Source organism: Petromyzon marinus, chromosome 63 (genome assembly GCF_048934315.1).
Source record: "Petromyzon marinus isolate PM22_M1 ecotype Great Lakes invasive population chromosome 63, UKy_Petmar_22M1.pri1.0, whole genome shotgun sequence".
Taxonomy (NCBI): domain Eukaryota; kingdom Metazoa; phylum Chordata; class Hyperoartia; order Petromyzontiformes; family Petromyzontidae; genus Petromyzon; species Petromyzon marinus.
Genome location: NC_133729.1, coordinates 265,803 through 285,636, shown reverse-complemented (window position 1 = coordinate 285,636; position 19,834 = coordinate 265,803). Strand labels below are relative to the sequence as shown.

Here is a 19,834-nt window from a genome sequence, read left to right as displayed (position 1 = left end):
ACCTATGAAGACCTGGACGGTGCACGAAGTGGTCGGTTGGGTGGCCAGCACCATGCCCGGCCGCCTTTGTTTCCACCGCGACGACGTTTACACATCGCACCAAATGCTCATTTGAGGCTGAGTCGACCTACGAACACTAAAGACTCATTCACTCACGCTCTAGCGAACATAGGGGTGGACATACAAACTCCTCTGACACACTCTGCAGAATAAGGCGGGAGGGGAGGGGAGTGTAACATACAAACCCCGCACGTAAAATGTGCCCGGGTCCGGAATCGAACCGAGGTTGTTCTTCCTAACAGGCGCGTTCTGGGCACTGCGCTGTCAAGCCCGATCGCGATGGGTGACACCCACGTGGTGCGAGACTCTGTCAAAGGGCACTGGGATAGGGAGCAAACTCCCCGTGCATGCATCGCGTTACAGGGGCTCACCCCTCCCCACCTCCTCCCCCCTCACACACACACACACCCACACACACCCACACACCCACAACCACACACACACCCACACACCCACACACACCTACACACACACACACACAGACACCCACACACAGACACCCACACACAGACACCCACACAGACACACACACAGACACACACCCACACACACACAAAGTGTTAACAGGCATCGCATTCGGGAACAATCCAGCAACGGAGTCTACGAGCAGAGTGATGAACGGGCAACGGCCACCCCGAGAATCGTCTCTCCGCAATTTCCTCCGAAGCCCCGGGATCTCCTCTACCCCCTGCATCTCCTCCCTCCCTCCCTCTGAACTTCCCACTCTCCTCCTCCTCGTGGGCTCTCCCTTCTCACCAGCACCAGCACCACCCCGCCTCCATCACGAGCATCAAGGCGACTCACCTCCCCCGGCTCGCACCGCGACTACGACCGCCCAACCCGCTCGAAGTAAAGGGGAAGGTCCCCCGCGTAGCCTCGGCACGCTTCTGGGGGCAAGTGCAGTCCCGCGAGCGGCGCCTCACGAAGGGGGCAGGGACGGCGCGTCGAGGCGGTGGGGGGTTGGGTGGACAAGGGCCACCCGTTCGCTCACTCACTCGCATCTCCACCACCCACACCACCACCACCCAAATCCATCCCCAGCACCCCACCCCTTCACCACCCCCCCCTCTCTCTACCCCCCCTTTCCCCCAACCATTAAGGTCGCGAATACCGTGACTACTTAAAGCCCGATCATTGCACACCGCGGATGCCACTCGCTGCAAGGAGCTCAACGCAGCGGCGCTCACTCACGCAAGCGACTTGGAGCAGCAACAGCAGTAGCAGCAGCAGCAGGAGGAGGTTGCAGCAAGAGTCGGCCACGTCCCCGGCTAACGAGGTTGGGTGGGGGGGAACGCTTGCTCGCTTTTTCCCGTGCTCCCCGAGAGAGCGAGAGAGAGCGAGAGAGGAGAGAAGAGAGGGCTTCAGAACGCCGGCCGGGGAAGCTGCCGCAAGGCACGAGTTGTCAGCCCCGGGATTTAACTCGCGGCCAACTCGAGTGACCTCGTGAAACAACTAACCAGCAACCGGCATTAACAAACAACAACAACAAGCGTCATCATCATCAGCAGCAGAAGTGCCATCAGCAGGGACATCAGCAGCAGCATCATCATCAGCAGCATCATCATCAGAAGTGCCATCAGCAGCAGCAACATCAGCAGCAGCATCATCAGCAGCAGCAGCATTGCGTAGCTTGATCTCCAGGCGAAGGTGAGTGATGTGCGCCAGGCGCGTGGACCCGGCGTTTTGTGCGGGTTGGTCGAAAAACGAGAGGCGTGAGTGAGTGGGAGTGTGTGAGTGAGTGTGTTAATGTGTGAGTGTGAGTGAGTGTGTGTGAGTGAGTGTGTGAGTGAGTGAGTGGGAGTGTGTGAGTGTGTGAGTGTGTGTGAGTGAGTGTGTGAGTGAGTGGGAGTGTGTGAGTGAGTAAGTGTGTGAGAGTGTGAGTGTGTGTGAGTGTGTGTGAGTGTGTGAGTGAGTGTGTTAGTGTGTGAGTGAGTGTGAGTGTGTGTGAGTGTGTGTGAGTGTGTTAATGTGTGTGAGTGTGTGAGTGAGTGTGTGAGTGAGCGAGTGACTGAGTGAGCGAGTGACTGAGTGAGTGTGTGAGCGAGTGAGTGTGTGAGTGTGTGTGTAAGTGTGTGAGTGAGTGATTGTGTGAGTGTGACTGTGTGAGCGAGTGACTGAGTGAGTGAGTGTGGGAGTGAGTGAGTGACTGAGTGACTGAGTGTGTGAGTGAGTGTGAGTAAGTGGGAGTGTGTGTGTGTATGTCAGTGAGTGAATGGGAGTGAGTGTGAGTGTGTGAGAGAGTGTGTGTGAGTGAGTGAGTCTGTGATAATGTGTGTGAGTGAGTGTGTGAGTGAGTGTGTGAGTGAGTGTGAGTGAGTGAGTGAGTGTGAGTTGAGCGAGTGTGGGAGTGTGAGTTGAGTGTGTATGTGTGAGTGTGAGTTGAGTGAGTGTTGGGGAGAGAGTGAGTGTGAGTGTGACTTGAATATGTGTGAGTGTGTGAGTGAGTGAGTGGGAGTATGTCAGTGAGTGAATGGGAGTGAGTGTGAGTGAGTGTGTGAGTGAGTGGGAGTGAGTGGGAGTGTGTGAGTGTGTCTTAATGTGTGTGAGTGAAGGTGGGAGTGAGTGTGAGTGAGTTTTTTGAGTGTTAGTGTGAATGAATGTGTGGGAGTGAGTGTGGGTGTGAGTGTGTGAGTGCGGGTGTGATTGAGTGTGAGTGAGTGTCCGGGGAGCGGTAGTGTAGTGGTTAGTGCGCTGCGCTACGAACCCGACGCCCCGAGTTCGATTCCCGCTCATGGCCAATACCAGTAACAATTATCTGTACCCATCCTGGACCTCCCCTATGTCTACTAGTCCTCAGATTAGTACCTGGTCCGGTGTCTAAACATCGCAAATGGGGAGAAAGAGGCGACCGGGGATGGTGCTGAACCAACTACCCCCTCGTGTGCCGTGCCGGCCATCGTGAGTGCTCGCTAACAGCACTTGCCCCGACTCTCTGTTTACCGTCATGCGGCTGGCTGGCCTGAGAAAGTGGTCAAAGTTCCACGGTCTCGCGGCAGAGAGAGGTCGGTTCCATTGTGCGCGCAAAAAAACACCGCGTGGGTGATTTGGCTGGGCTGTACGGCAGCGTTGCCTTCGGGATAAGGAGGGGTGAGTGTTGATTGTGAATTTTTAACACCGATTATGCCGGCAGCTTGAAAGATGCAGTGGGCCGAGCGGCTCAGAGAGGTCAGAAGACGCGAAGCCGGCAACGCTGAGGGCCTGGGTTCGAATCCGGGCATCTCAGACACTGCCCGTGCTGAAACCGAGTTCTGGAGCGGAGTGAATTTATTGGCTCAGCCCGGTCATTGATGACTCTCAAGACTCGCATAGAGATCCGTAGACTCACACAGAGACCCATAGACACACACAGAGACACATAGACTCACACAGAGACCCATAGACACACACAGAGACACATAGACTCACACAGAGACCCATAGACTCGCACAGAGACCCATAGACTCACATAGAGACCCATAGACTCACACAGAGACCCATAGACTCACACAGAGACCCATAGACACACACAGAGACACATAGACGCACACAGAGACCCATAGACTCGCACAGAGGCACATAGACTCACATAGAGACCCGTAGATTCACGCAGACATCTATAGAATCACATAGAGACCCATAAACTCACACAGAGACCCATAAACACACACAGAGACCCATAGACACACACAGAGACCCATAGACACACAGAGACCCGTAGACTCACGCAGACATCTATAGAATCACACAGAGACCCATAGACTCACACAGAGACCCATAGACACACACAGAGACCTGTAGACTCACGCAGACATCTATAGAATCACACAGAGACCCATAGACTCACACAGAGACCCATAGACACACACAGAGACCCGTAGACTCACGCAGACATCTATAGACACACACAAAGACCCATAGACTCACATAAACTGAGCTGTGAGTAGAGCAGCTTCTTCAGTGTCGGTGGCTTTATCCCCAGCCACCAATGATGGAGCATTAAAACATCAAATAAAAGGTTCACGTCTTCACACAGCTTGGCAACACCGTCAGCTGTGAGGCTCACAGCTGACGGTTTGGTTGACGTGCGGGGCGAGCAGGCAACAGGCGGCGTGTTGCCTGCTCGCGTGAACAACAGAGGCCGCTGCAACGCGACTTCGGCGCGAGCTCCGTGACATTGTCTTCCGCGGCCGTTTTAAACACGCGTTCGAGTGCACTGCTGGCTGTAGAAAACTGAAAATGTTTTTTTTTTAAAATGACTTATAGGCTCGCGTTGTCACAGGACATGAGCCCTGGCGGAGGAAGTTTGAATGAAAATTGAGGAGGCGCTGCAGTTTGCCGGAGCTGAGTTCGATTCCCCACCACGGCTAACATCAGTGGCGGCGAAGTGATATCGGAAATTTACTCTGGGACCACCCACCATCATCTATGCCATAGGTTCAACCAACCCGTACTGACCAGCGTGGTGAAGTATGGTCAAAGGACCTCTCACCACCCCCCACCCCCTTCCTACCTCCATGACCGGCACAAACTTTGGATCGACAGTGTTGTACATAATAATAATTATTAATGATGCATTGATATGAAACTGCGTGTCGAATCAACGCTGTTCCCGTGATATCCGTGAGCACGTGTGCTTGCTGTGGGGGTGGGGGGAGGCTGTTCACGGCCCCAAGCGCCTGGCCACGGATAGCGCCCACCCCCTCGTGTGCTGTCCCGGCCTTCATAGCTGCTCGCTAACAGCGCTTGCCCCAACAGTCTGTTAAGACTTTACGGGGGATCTTTGTCTTTTATGAGTTAGCGTGTGTATGAGTTTGTGTGTGTGTATAAGTTAGAGTGCGTATGAGTTAGCGTGTGTATGAGTTTGTGTGTATGAGTTTGTGTGTATGAGTTTGTGTGTATGAGTTAGCGTGTGTATGAGTTTGTGTGTATGAGTTTGTGTGTATGAGTTTGTGTGTATGAGTTTGTGTGTGTATTAGTTTGTATGTATGAGTTTGTGTATGTATGAGTTAGCGTGTGTATGAGTTACAGTGTGTATGAGTTTGTGTGTATGAGTTTGTGTGTATGAGTTAGCGTGTGTATGAGTTTGTGTGTATGAGTTAGCGTGTGTATGAGTTTGTGTGTATGAGTTAGCGTGTGTATGAGTTAGTGTGTGTATGAGTTTTGTGTGTATAAGTTAACGCGTGTTTAGAGTGAACGAGTTAGAATAATAATTAGATATTTACTCAGGAAATCCACACTGATTCTGTATAAATATTTTCACGAGGATCCTGCTACATTGGGGTGTTAGGGAAACCCCGGCCACACTGAGTGTGTGCTACGGTAGGTCGACTCAGCCTCAAATGAGTACCTGGTGCGGTGTGTAGTAAACATCGCCACTGGGGGAGACAAAGGCGGCCGGGCGTGGTGTTGGCCACCCATCCCCTCGTGTGCCGTGCCGGCCTGCACAGGTGCTGCTCGCTAACAGCACTTGCCCCTACAGTCTGTTAAGGCTACACGGAGCACTTTTATCTTGCAACCGCATGGCATTAAGAATGATCAATGAGACGAGTGGTCGGCCTTTGCTCGATCCACTGCTGCATGAAGGTCTCCTGCCCACGCCGTCTCAGTCAGGGGGTTTGGCCCAGGGGGGTTGTTCCAGGGGGGTTTGTTCCAGGAGGTTTGTTCCTAGGGGGTTTGTTCCAGGGAGGTTGTTCCAGGGGGGTTGTTCCAGGGGGTTTGTTCAAGGGGGTTTGTTCCAGGAGGTTTGCTCCTAGGGGGTTTGTTCCAGGAGGTTTGTTCCTAGGGGGTTTGTTCCAGGGAGGTTGTTCCAGGGGGGTTGTTCAAGAGGGGTTGTTCCAGAGGGGTTGTTCAAGAGGGGTTGTTCCAGGGGGTTTGGTCCAGGGGGTTTGTTCCAGGGGGGGTTGTTCCAGGGGAGTTGTTCCAGGGGGTTTGTTCCAGGGGGGTTGTTCCAGGGGGTTTGTTCAAGGGGGTTTGTTCCTAGGGGGGTTGTTCCTAGGGGGTTGTTCCTAGGGGGTTGTTCCTAGGGGGTTGTTCCTAGGGGGTTGTTCCAGGGGGTTGTTCCTAGGAGGTTTGTTCCAGGGGGGGTTGTTCCTAGGGGGGTTGTTCCTAGGGGGTTTGTTCCAGGGGGTTGTTCCAGGGTGTTTGTTCCAGGGGGGGTTGTTCCAGGGGGGTTGTTCCAGGGGGGTTTTGCCCCCTAGACACCAGAACAAGATCCCTCGACCCGAGCTGCCCCCTAGATACCAGAACAAGACCCCTAGACCCGAGCGATAGTGAGAGGGGTAGTGACGGGGATAGTGATAGTGGTAGTGATAGGGGTAAGGGTAGTGATAGCTGACCAGAGTGGTGAAGTATGGCGCGAGTGAAAAGACCCGCCACGTCATTGTTTATTTACGCGTGCGCGTTGTGGATGTCCCATATGGCTTTGATTGTAAGCACACACGCACACACAAAGACAAAGATCCCCCGTATAGCTACAACCGACTTTGGGGGCAAGTCCTGTTAGCGAGCAGCATCCGCGAAGGCCGGCACGGCACTCGAGCGGGTGTGTGGCCAACGCCACACCCGGCCGCCTTTGTCTCTCCCTAGTACTGGGTTTTCTTTACCTCACCAGGTACTTGCTTGACTAAGAGAGACCCAGGACCGGTTTAAATAATCGTCACTGGCGTTGGCCGTGAGCGGGAATCGAACTCGGGCCGCCGGGTTCGTAGTGCAGCGTAGCGCTAACCGCTACACTACCGCACACACACACAACAACAGCAACCCCCATTCGCCACTAAGTGGCGGTGACATCACCACGGCGCTTGTGCCAGGCTAGGTGCACCATGTTAAGGCCACGTGAAGTGTCGAACGCCCGCTGGCAGGAGGTCACGGGGCAGACCCAGCAGGTGCCACGGGTCGACTGACATTGAGTGGCCGATGCACCACCTGTGCCCCCCCTACAGTGCCAACTTGCTGTGCTTTAGCCGCCCGGCGCTCCGCTCGTTGTTGTGAGTCGTCGCTCCTCCACACACACACACGTGGCACACGCACGTGATTCCTGACGCCCGTAATGTCGCTTGCAGCTGTAACGTCCACAGATTGTCAGAAATTGCTAACAAAGTGTGGGGTGTGGGCCATATCTGCAGTGCGTGTGTGTGCGCACGTGCTACGGGGAGCGGTAGTGTAGTGGTTCGCCTCACTACCGACCTGCCTCAACCCGAGTTCGATTCCCGCTCGCGGCCAACAATCGGTGACGAATTTCTGATCCGGCCCTGGGCCTCCCCTAGGTCGACTCAGGCTTAAAAAATAAAGTAGCACTGTGCTGTACCCGGTGCGTAAAAATCAGCACTGGGGAGAGACAAAGGCGGCCGGGCGTGGTTTCTGGTCAGCCACATCAACCCCCTCTATGTGCGCCGTGCCAACACCACAATAGGCGCTCGCTAACAACGCTTGCCCCAAAACTCTATCCAGCCGATAGCACACAAGGTGAGTCTTGTGTGTGAGTGATCGCTATTGATGTTACTCCGACTCGGTACTGTGGGAAGACAAAGGCGGCCGGGCGTGGCGTTGGCCACCCACGAAGCCCTCTCGTGCGCCGTGCCGCCCTATCAAAGGCGCTGCGCGCTGACAGCCCTTGGCCCCCAAAAGAGGAGTCTGTTACAGGCTACAACGGAGGTGGTGTTGGATCTTTGTCTTTTGATGATGTTACCGATTGCCTCCGCGATGGGCCACGTGACTACCCGTGCGCCCCCCCCCCCTCGCTCAGAGCGGGTGCCCCCTCCGAATCTCCCAAGGCCACGGGCAAGGAGGAGACCCCGAGACAAGACATTTGTCCGCCCTCCCACCTCCTCCCCCATCTGAATCTTAATCCCATCCACAACCGCCGCCGATACTAACTCGAAACAGAGCGTCTCGGGAACAGCTGATCGGCATGACGACAGACCCGCCCGCCACACGCACTCCGCTTACAAGAGACATCCTCGGAAGCCCCCCCCACCCTCCCCAAACTCCTTCACTCTGTACTCCCTCTTTCACTCTGTACTCCCTCCTTCACTCTGCACTGCCTCCTTCACTCTGCACTGCCTCCTTCACTCTACACTGCCTCCTTCACTCTGCACTCCTTCCCTCCTTCACTCTGCACTGCCTCCTTCACTCTGTACTCCCTCCTTCACTCTGTACTCCCTCTTTCACTCTGTACTCCCTCCTTCACTCTGCACTGCCTCCTTCACTCTGCACTGCCTCCTTCACTCTGCACTGCCTCCTTCACTCTGCATTCCTTCCCTCCTTCACTCTGCACTGCCTCCTTCACTCTGCACTGCCTCCTTCACTCTACACTGCCTCCTTCACTCTGTACTCCCTCCTTCACTCTGTACTCCCTCTTTCACTCTGTACTCCCTCCTTCACTCTGCACTGCCTCCTTCACTCTGCACTGCCTCCTTCACTCTACACTGCCTCCTTCACTCTGCACTGCCTCCTTCACTCTGTACTCCCTCCTTCACTCTGTACTCCCTCTTTCACTCTGTACTCCCTCCTTCACTCTGCACTGCCTCCTTCACTCTGCACTGCCTCCTTCACTCTGCACTGCCTCCTTCACTCTGCACTGCCTCCTTCACTCTGCACTGCCTCCTTCACTCTGCACTGCCTCCTTCACTCTGCACTGCCTCCCTATAGCGAGGTGGTCACGTGTTTTGCTCACATCGATGTCAACGGTCACCTCGAGACGGGGAGGAACACCGCGGTGGCATTTTGTCTCTGTAACCCCCCACACACCACAACAACAACACACCACAACAACAACACACCACAACAACAACACACCACAACAACAACACACACACACCACAACAACAACAACACACCCACACACCACAACAACACACCACAACAACAACACACCCACACACCACAACAACACACCCACACACCACCACAACAACAACAACAACACACCCACACACCACAACAACAACACACCCACACACAACAACAACAACACACCCACACACCACAACAACACACCACAACAACAACAACAACACACCCACACACCACAACAACACACCCACACACCACAACAACACACCCATACACCACAACAACAACAACACACCCACACACCACAACAACACAACACACCCACACACCACAACAACACACCCACATACCACAACAACAACACACCCACACAGCACAACAACAACACACCCACACACCCACACACCACAACAACAACACACCACAACAACAACAACACACCCACACACCACAACAACACACCCACACACCACACCCACACACCACAAAAACAAGACACCACAACAACAACAAACCCACACACCACAACAACACACCCACACACCACAACAACACACCCACACACCACAACAACACACCCACACACCACAACAACACACCCACACACCACAACAACACAACAACACACCCACACACCACAACAACACGACAACAACACACCCACACACCACAACAACACAACAACACACCCACACACCACAACAACACACCAACACACCCACAGACCACAACAACACAACACAACAACAACACAACAACAACACACCACAACAACACAGCAACACACCCACACACCGCAACAACAACACACCACAGCAACACACCCATACACCACAACAACACAACAACACACCCACACACCACAACAACAACACACCACAACAACAACAACACAACAACAACAACAACACACCCACACACCACAACAACAACACACCCATACACCACAACAACACAACAACACACCCACACACCACAACAACAACACACCACAACAACAACAACACAACAACAACACACCCACACACCACAACAACACAACAACAACACACCCACACACAACAACAACACACCCACACACCACAACAACACAACAACACACCCACACACCACAACAACATACCACAACAACAACAACACAACGCTTGCGCGTGTCCGTGCGTTGTTAGAAGCGCGTGGGTGCACCCCGACTCCCACCCATGATGCTGTGGGGGGAGATCGGGGGGGGGGGGTCTCGTCACCCACAGCTCCCACTCTGGGCCCCCTCTCGCAACCCCCAGCGCCCACGCTCCCCAAGAGCGGAGCCCCAATGCACACACCGCCTGCCGAGTCCTGCGTCGTTCCAAACGAGACCCCCCCCCCCCAATCCATCCACCGCCTCTTCCACAGCCCCCACCACTCCAAGTACCCCCCCCCCCTTCCCACCCCCACCCGCCATCCCTCTGTCGTGGGTACCCATTCCCCATCTCGATCATGTCTTCCGTTTTTTTATTTTTAAAGTTATGTTAAGGGCTTTGATCGAAGGTGATTTATAAATATAAAATGTACATACTGTACTATATATATGATCTCTTGTCTTCCTCGTGAAGTTGGCCGAGAACCTCCTCGATTTGCCGATGTGCCCCGTCGAGTGATTTGCTTTCCACCCTCCACCCCACGTCTCGGTTACCGTCTCTCGGTCTTCGTACGCGCGTCTCTTCACTTTCTCACGGTCCGAGTTGCTCGCGACGTGCCCACCACTCCGTCACCTCGGGGCCGCCGGGCCAAAGGCACTGCCACCACCACCAATAACACTTCTACCATCACCACCACCACTACACCACCACCACCACTACACCACCACCACCACCACGAATAACACTTCTACCATCACCACCACCACCACTACATCACCACCACCACCAATAACACTTCTACCATCACCACCACCACTAACCACCACCACCAATAACACTTCTACCATCACCACCACCACTACACCACCACCACCAACACTTCTACCATCACCACCACCACTACATCACCACCACCACCAATAACACTTCTACCACCACCACCAATAACACTTCTACCATCACCACCACCACCACTACTATTGCCCCGACCACCACCACTACATCATCACCACCAATAACACTTCTACCTTCACCACTACCACCACTAGATCACCACCACCACCAATAACACTTCTACCATCACCACCACCACCACCACTACATCACCATCACCACCACCACCAATAACACTTCTACCATCACCACCACCACCAATAACACTAAAACCATCACCACCACCACCAATAACACTTCTACCATCACCACCACCACATCACCACCACCAATAACACTTCTACCATCACCACCACCACCACCAATAACACTAAACCCATCACCACCACCACCACTACTATTGCCCCGACCACCACCACCACTATCGGTGGAGGTGGGCGGTGTGTGGCCGAGTGGTGTTCAAGGCTCCGATGCTGGTGGGAGGTAAGGGCCAAGGGCTTTGAAGGGTGACACGTGGAGGATTTAGAAGCGGCAGTCGGTGATTGTTTTGCTTGGCTTCAGTGGAAAAGAAAGAGAGAGGAAGGGGGGGGGGGGGCAGGAAGCGGCGGGGGGTGAGGTGTGTAAGTAAATAAATAAGACTTCACTCCCCCCCCCGTACCCCCCACGGTCACAGCTCGCTCACTCGGCTCACCGCGAGACGAGGAGCTGCTACCCACGCGTCACCGCGTGTCGTCACGCCGCACGCGGTGACGCGTAGACACGTGTCCCCCCGTGTGTCGTCACGCCGCACGCGGTGACGCGTAGGCACGTGTCCCCCCGTGTGTCGTCACGCCGCACGCGGTGACGCGTAGACACGTGTCCCCCCGTGTGTCGTCACGCCGCACGCGGTGACGCGTAGGCACGTGTCCCCCCGCGTGTCGTCACGCCGCACGCGGTGACGCGTAGGCACGTGATGAGTGCGTGTGGAGGAAAGGGCCCTCGTCCAGCAGTGGATTGGACACAAGAGCAAGTGCCTTCTTGATACCCGATGTCAACTAAACGCATTGGCCCAGAGTGGTGAAGTATGGTCACATATGAGCTACACGGGGAAGTTCCTAGTATCCAGCGGTGGATGGACAAAAGGGAATAATACTGTATACGTGAGTGTGTGGTTGTGTATGTGGGGAGCGGTGGTGTAGCGGTTAGCGTGCTGCGCTACGAACCCGGCGACCTGTGTTCGATTCCCGTTCACGTCCAACACCGGTGACGATTATCTGAACCGGTCGTGGGAATCCCCTAGGTCGACTCGGCCTCCAAATGAGTACCTGGTACCGTGTGTCAGCATCGGCACCAGGGAGACAAAGGTGCCGTGCCGGCCTTCATAGGTGCTCGCTAACAGCACTTGCCCCAACAGTCTGTTGAGGCTATCCGGGGTATCTTTGTCTTTGTCATAGTCGGTGAAGGTAAAGATGGTTCCCACGACACGTCAGATCTTAGCCTTGGCTCGGAATTAGTCAAACATCTTTCCGATAAGTAAGACTCTCTCGTATAAACAAAGGAAGCTGTTGTTAATTGTTATATATATTGCATGCGAACTTACTCGAAAGTGCAGGACACAGCCTCCACGGATTTCTAAGGACACGCGCTCGCCCCTTTCAGGACACAGCTGCCACGGATTTCTATAGACGTACGCTCGCCCCTTTCAGGACACAGCTTCCACGGATTTCTATAGACGCACGCTCGCCCCTTTCAGGAAACAGCTTCCACGGATTTCTATAGACGCACGCTCGCCACTTTCAGGACACAGCTTCCGCGGATTTCTATAGGCGCACGCTCGTCCCTTTCAGGACAGCTTCCACGGATTTCTATAGACGCACGCTCGCCCCTTTCAGGACACAGCTTCCGCGGATTTCTATAGACGCACGCTCGCCCCTTTCAGGAAACAGCTTCCACGGATTTCTATAGACGCACGCTGGCCACTTTCAGGAGACAGCTTCCACGGATTTCTATAGACGCACCCTCGCCCCTTTCAGGACACAGCTTCCACGGATTTCTATAGACGCACGCTCGCCACTTTCAGGACACAGCTTCCACGGATTTCTATAGACGCACGCTCGCCACTTTCAGGAAACAGCTTCCATGGATTTCTATAGACGCACGTTCGCCACTTTCAGGACACAGCTTCCACGGATTTCTATAGACACACGCTCACCCCTTTCAGGAAACAGCTTCCACGGATTTCTATAGACGCACGCTCGCCCCTTTCAGGAAACAGCTTCCACGGATCTCGACAGACACACTCGCTCGCCACTTTCAGGACGCAGCTTCCACGGATGTCCACGGACACCCGCTCGCACCCTTGTTAAGGGGAACGCAGCTTCCACGGATTTCGACAGACGCACTCGCTCGCACCCCGAGGCTATACTTGACGACTGGTCCAGGCGCTACCAATCGCTATAGACTCGGCTCAACATTTTGGATGAAGGAAGGGTGGGGAGGGGTGTGGGAGGCGATATTTGACAATGCTCAGACACAAAACGCCAACTTCTGGATCTTTTCCCGACGCGGTCATTCCCAGCTCGGCCCGATATGCGTCCCGTGTGACTCGTGGAACGTCTCCCCAGCAGCCTTGCGGCACCTATCGCGGCTGGTGCTGTTAGCGAGCACCTATTGGAGCTGGCGTGGCATGCTATGGGGGGGGGGGGGGGTGCGTGGCACGAGCAACTTCATCTCATCGATCACTGATCTCGCCCACGCTCCCGGCAGCAACTCATTTATGGCTGAGTCGACCTAGGGGTGAGGCACAACCGTGAACCCCGCTCAGCAGGGTTGTTCGTGTGCCGGTGCACGAAGCACACGCTGCACCAGCCGTGCCCCCCCCCCCTGCTGTGCCCACTTCTGCTGCACTTAGTCGGCGGCGAGGCGACCTACCTCGGTAGTCCGCCTGGGAACGTCGATTGAGCGGCCCTCGACGCGAATGGATGATGGTAGCCGAGGCGCTCTGTCACTGCAACAGCGGCAGCGGCGGCGCCTTTGGCTATCACAGGAAGGCGCGTGGGGTCCACTCTACTCGCCCACCCTCCAAGAAACAAGACCTCTACACGTAACACGGCCCTACAGAGGACGTTATTGAGATATATAATAGGCGACGTTTCTTAATTGATCTTCCTCCTCCTCCTTCACAACTTTGTTGTATTCTCTCGTAGCAGGGAGAGAGGTCGAGTGATAGGAATGTCCACGTGAGAACGTGGTTGTTCAGCAGCGAGCCCTACAAGAGGCTGTCCGTGCAAGTACAACCTGGACGAGGTTCCATTATCATCACCCCCTCCACTGGTTCCCTTCCCATCATCGGCAGCAGCAGCAGCAACGAACTAACAAAAAAACGTTCTAATGGATAATGTTGGTCGCGAAAGCCTTCGTGTTAAAGTACGTGTGTGTGTGTTGAACTTCTTTTGCGCCGTACGTAGCCAACCGTGCTAATCGGAGGTTGCGGGGAAGGACAACAAACGATGGGTCTCTGCGTGAGTCTATGGGTCTCTGTTGTGAGTCTATGGGTCACTGTGTGAGTCTATGGGTCTCTGTGTGAGTCTATGGGTCTCTGTGTGAGTCTATGGGTCTCTGCGTGAGTCTATGGGTCTCTGTGTGAGTCTATGGGTCTCTGTGTGAGTCTATGGGTGTCTGTGTGAGTCTATGGGTCTCTATGTGAGTCTATGGGTCTCTGCGTGAGTATATGGGTCTCTGTGTGAGTCTATGGGTCTCTGTGTGAGTCTATTGGTGTCTGCGTGAGTCTATGGGTCTCTGTGTGAGTCTATGGGCGTCTCTGTGAGTATATGTATGTATGTGTGAGTCTATGGGTGTCTGTGTGAGTCTATGGGTCTCTGTGTGAGTCTATGGGCCTCTATGTGAGTGTATGTATGTATGTGTGAGTCTATGTGTCTCTGTGTGACTCTATAGGCCTCTATGTGAGTCTATGGCCCTCTATGTGAGTATATGTATGTATGTGTGAGTCTATGGGTCTCTGTGTGAGTCTATAGGCCTCTATGTGAGTATATGTATGTATGTGTAAGTCTATGTGTCTCTATGCGAGTATATGTATGTGTGTGTATGTGTGAGTATATGTATGTGTGAGTGTGTGTGAGTGTGTGTGTATGTATGTGTGTGAGTCTATGTATGTGTGTATAGGGGGAGCGATAGTGTAGCGGTTAGCGCGCTGCGCTATGAACCTGGCGACCCGGGTTCGATTCCCGCTCACGGCCAACACCGGTGACGATTATCTGAACCGGTCCCGGGCCTGCCCTAGGTTGACTCAGCCTCAAATGAGTACCTGGTGCGGTGTGTAAACATTGCCACTAGGGAGACAAAGGCGGTCGGGCGTGGTGCTGCCCACCCACCCCCTCGTGTACCGTTCCGGCCTTCATAGGTGCTCGCTAACAGCACTTGCCCCTACAGTCTGTTAAGGCTATACGGGGGATCTTTGTCTTTGTACGTGTGTATGAGTCTATGTCTACGCTTGCGAAACGTGGGCCCCCCTAATGGAACATCTTCGCCGGTTAGAAACATTTAGGCTAGCCTACGATCCATCCTGGGTTTAACCAGGCTGGATTGTGTGAGGAGCTCACAAATCTTTGAAAGATCTGTGCAAGGTCCCATCGGTGAGCTCCTCCGGCAGGCAAGGCTGCGTTGGCTGGGTCATGTAGCCTGCATGCCCAGCCACCGCATGCCGATACAGCTTTTGTTCGGCCGGATCGATGGGGCTAAATGGGCGCGGCATGGGCTAGAGAAGAGATGGAGTGATGTGGTACAGGAGGACGTGGAGCTGAGTGGACTTGCCGATGACTGGTACCAGCGGTGTCAAGATCGGCCTCTGTGGAGGAGGCTCGTGAAGGACGCTGCTGGACAGTTGGAGGCAGTCGCCCTCCAACAACAACGGAGGGCGGAGGAGCGACGCTCACAACAACGAGCGTAGCGTCGGGTGGCTAAAGCACAGCAGGTTGGCACAGTAGGGGGCACAGGTGGTGCATCAGCCAGTCATCTCAGTCATCTTAGTCAGTCGACCCGTGGCACTTGGGTCTGCCCCGTGACCTCCTGCCAGCGGGCGTTCGACACTTCACGTGGCCTCAAGGTGCACATGGCCTGGCACAAGCGTCGTGGTGACGTCACCGCCACTTAGTGGCGAATGGCTGTTGTTGTTGTGTATATGTGTATGTACGTCATGTGTATGTGTGTGTATGTATGAGTCTATGTGTGTATGTGTGTGTATGAGTACGTGTGTGTATGTGTGTGTATGTGTGTGTATGTGAGTGTGTGTGGGGAGCGATAGTGTAGCGGTTAGCGCGCTGCGCTAGGAGCCTGACGACCCGGGTTCGATTCCCGCTACTAGGGAGACAAAGGCGGACGGGCGTGATGCTGGCCACCCACCCCCTCGTGTACCGTTCCGGCCTTCATAGGTGCTTGCTAACAGCACTTGCCCCTACAGTCTGTTAAGGCTATATAGGGGATCTTTATCTTTGTGTATGTGAGTGTATGTATGTTGAACTTCTTTTGCACCGGACGTAGCCAATTGTGCCAATCGGAGGTGCGGGGGAAGGACAACAAACTCAACACACAAAAACAAAGAGGGTTACCTCACCGCCTCCTCCTCCTCCTCCTCCTCCTCCACCACCTCCACCACCTCCTCATGGCCACAATGAAGTGACAGGCCGAGGCTGTCACCCGCTCGGCAGTGCAGGGGCGAAGCGGCGCTGTCCACGGTGCTAGGCTGGCCGCGTCGGACACAGAGGGCGCTGTCCGCGGTGCTGAAATCCCTAACTCTTTCGGGCACGGTATCCAACTGGTCCATTTGGGGGTGGAAGTAGGTTGGGGGAGGGGATAAAAGGCAGTAAGTACCCACTTCTAAATGTGACAAAGTACCACAAAATTAACAATAGTACTGTGGTGATTTCGTTTATTTAATGTAAAAAAATCCAAGAAAGTCTCACTGAGTTATCCAACTTTTTAAATATGTAATTAAATATGGTCCTGCATTGAAATAATTTGGCCGATTCCATTTAAAGGTGGGAGGTGGGTGGAGGTGGGTGGAGGTGGGTGGAGGTGGGTGGAGGTGGGTGGAGGTGGGTGGAGGTGGGTGGAGGTGAGAGTGTGCGGGCGGGGGGGGGCTGGATAAAACCGAACCTGCACCACGCGAAGGGGTTGACAACTCACAGCTCCACACAGACACAGTCAAGAATCCACAACTCCGCCGTATCCATCGTCGTAATTTGTTGCGTGTCACGTGGCGATGTTCCTGCGCGAAGTGTAAGGGCCAGGGTGGCGCGCCGTGCACACAGCAGTTCCCCGACAGCTCCCCTCGTCATTGTGATCAGGCTCGCAGCTCAGCCGCTGTCACCGCACAGCGGCAGGAATTAATGCTCTCGTCGCACAATTTGCAGTTAGGTACAGTACTTGATTTATTTTTCATGCATTTTTGTTTTTAGTGTCTCGATTACCTTCACTCTGCACTCGCGATTGTGTTTGCACTCCCCTCCTCCCTCGCCTCTCCCCCCCTGTCTTACCAATGTAACCTCTTACCCTCCCTCGCCTCTCCCCCCTGTCTTACCAATGTAACCTCTTACCCTCCCTCGCCTCTCCCCCCCTGTCTTACCAATGTAACCTCTTACCCTCCCTCGCCTCTCCCCCCCTGTCTTACCAATGTAACCTCTTACCCTCCCTCGCCTCTCCCCCCCTGTCTTACCAATGTAACCTCTTACCCTCCCTCGCCTCTCCCCCCCCTGTCTTACCAATGTAACCTCTTACCACGGCATCTCTTTCTCTCCCACTTCAAGAAAAAAGCAAGAAAATATTTTTTTCTTGCTGTGGTTTTCCCCACCTGATGATGATTGCTTATGTTGCAATCGAAACGTCGTGATTTATTTATTTTATACCTACGTTACTTTACCGAAAGAACCAAAGAGTATACACCGTATGGGTTGACAAGCTATATGACATATTTTTGGTTCTTTCGGTAAAGTCACGTAGAAGGGAAACAATAAAAGAATAAAAATGTAAAAATATTGTAATATTTTATTTATTATTTTTATTATTTTATTGTTTCCCTTCTACGTGACTTTACCGAAAGAACCAAGAATATGAATCCCTGCAGTCACGAAAGCTTTAAATCAAAATTTTACCAAAGAGTAATAAGAATAGCGTGTTACCCTTTCAAACACCGAATATAAACCTTTCGCGAGGAATAAAGTTATTGCATTCACCACGCACGGCACGTGTGGTGAACATGCAAACAAAACTTGCTCTGATAATTATAATAAGCGGGCATTGTCTTTGTAAACGACTGACCTCCACCAAAGACAGCCTTGTGCATCGCCTCGTCTCGTCCAGTGTCAGCGTCGATTCCCTGCACGAGGTCTTTATTTGGTGTTTGAACATTAACATAGCTCCTTAATTTTGATTTAAAGCTTTCGTGACTGCAGGGATTCATATTCTTGGTTCTTTCGGTAAAGTCACGTGGAAGGGAAACAATAAAATTCTCACGACGTTTCGACTGCAACACAAGCAGTCGAAACGTCGTGAGAATTTTATTATTTTATATTTTTATGATTTTATTGTTTCCCTTCTACGTGACTTTACCGAAAGAACCAAGAACATAGCTCCTGTTTCTTTTTATTGCCAGAAAGGGTTACAACCTGCTCTTATTTTTCACAAATGTTTGCCCCCTACTGGCAGAGCGATGCCCACAGAGCAGGCGCCTCTCAGTCGTCCACCCCCCCCCCCCTCTCTGAGTCGTCCTTCTGAAAAAAAGTCGTCCTCTCTCTCTCTAAGTCATTCTCTCTCTGAGTCGTCCTCTCTCTCTCTCTGAGTCGTCCTCTCTCTCTGAGTCGTCCTCTCTCTCTGAGTCGTCCTCTCTCTCTGAGTCGTCCTCTCTCTCTGAGTCGTCCTCTCTCTGTGAGTCGTCCTCTCTCTCTCTGAGTCGTCCTCTCTCTCTGAGTCGTCCTCTCCCTCTCTCCGAATAGTTCTCTCTCTCTGAGTCGTCCTCTCTCTGAGTCGTCCTCTCTCTCTCTGAGTCGTCCTCTCTCTGAGTCGTTCTCTCTCTCTTTCTGAGTCGTCCTCTCTCTCTGAGTCGTCCTCTATCTCTCTGAGTCGTCCTCTCTCTCTTTCTGAGTCGTCTTCTCTCTCTGAGTCGTCCTCTCTCTCTTTCTGAGTCGTCCTCTCTCTCTGAGTCGTCCTCTCTCTATGAGTCGTCTTCTCTCTCTGAGTCGTCCTCTCTCTCTGAGTCGTCCTCTCTCTCTGAGTCGTCCTCTCTCTCTGAGTCGTCCTCTCTCTGAGTCGTCCTCTTTCTCTCTGACTCGCCCTCTCTCTCTCTGAGTCGTCCTCTCTCTCTCTCTGAGTCGTCCTCTCTCTCTGAGTCGTCCTCTCCCTCTCTCTGAATAGTTCCCTCTCTGAGTCGTCCCCTCTCTCTCTCTGAGTCGTCCCCTCTCTCTCTGAGTCGTCCTCTCTCTCTGAGTCGTCCTCTCTCTCTCTGAGTCGTCCTCTCTCTCTGAGTCGTCCTCTCTCTCTGAGTCGTCCTCTCTCTCTCTGAGTCGTCCTCTCTCTCTGAGTCGTCCTCTCTCTCTCTGAGTCGTCTCTCTCTCTGAGTCGTCCTCTCTCTCTGAGTCGTCCTCTCTCTCTCTGAGTCGTCCTCTCTCTCTGAGTCGTCCTCTCTCTGAGTCGTCCTCTCTCTCTCTCTGAGTTGTTATCAAAAAGAACAAGACAATGCGACGCTTTAACCTTTACATTTCTTACCCTTGACAATCGTCAGTCGCGACCCAAACGGCCGGAGATTCCCACCCCCTCGGGTTCGATCTTCCACGGGCTTCGTGGTTCCACCCCCTTCAACCAAACCCGCCTCCTGGTGCCAAAGGAACCGCTGGACGTGACCACGGCGACGTTCTGCGAAACGCCGCGCTGAACGCATCGATCACCATCGCTGTAGCATGGTCAACGTCGCCGCTACGCTGGCGAGAGGAAGGAGAGAGGGAGAG

The 19,834-nt window shown here is 53.6% G+C and overlaps 1 protein-coding gene across 1 annotated transcript in view; it reads left to right on the top strand.

The window, feature by feature from the left end:
- Positions 1 to 1,128: 1,128 nt before the first annotated feature.
- LOC116957847 (hyaluronan synthase 3-like) overlaps positions 1,129 to 19,834 on the top strand; it is a 32,831-nt gene continuing 14,125 nt past the window's right edge. Inside the window, exon 1 of the mRNA XM_032980263.2 lies at positions 1,129 to 1,707. The gene's annotated coding sequence lies outside the window, so the exon portion shown is untranslated. The remainder of the gene's footprint in view (positions 1,708 to 19,834) is intronic.